The sequence below is a fragment of the Sinocyclocheilus rhinocerous genome, unplaced genomic scaffold (assembly GCF_001515625.1).
Source record: "Sinocyclocheilus rhinocerous isolate Xijiao unplaced genomic scaffold, SAMN03320098_v1.1 scaffold591, whole genome shotgun sequence".
Classification (NCBI taxonomy): Eukaryota; Metazoa; Chordata; class Actinopteri; order Cypriniformes; family Cyprinidae; genus Sinocyclocheilus; species Sinocyclocheilus rhinocerous.
This window is the reverse complement of record NW_015641476.1, coordinates 3350684-3350973: the sequence shown is the minus strand read 5'-3', so window position 1 is coordinate 3350973 and position 290 is coordinate 3350684.

Sequence of the window (290 nt, the reverse complement as noted above, 5' to 3'; positions counted from 1 at the left end):
TGGTACAGACGTGGCCGAGGCTTCGTCTGTACGCCTTTCCCCCGATCGCTCTGCTCCCGGGAGTTCTGGAGAGAGTGCGCCGGGACGGGGTCCGTCTTCTGCTAGTAGCCCCGTTCTGGCCAGGCCGAGTATGGTTCTCGGACCTGATTTCTCTCCTCGACGGCGCTCCATGGGGGATTCCCGTCACGAGAGATCTCCTCTCACAGGCAGAGGGTACAATCATCCACCCCCGCCCGGAGCTGTGGAAGTTGTGGGTGTGGCCCCTGAGGGGGCACAACTCATAGCTTCCG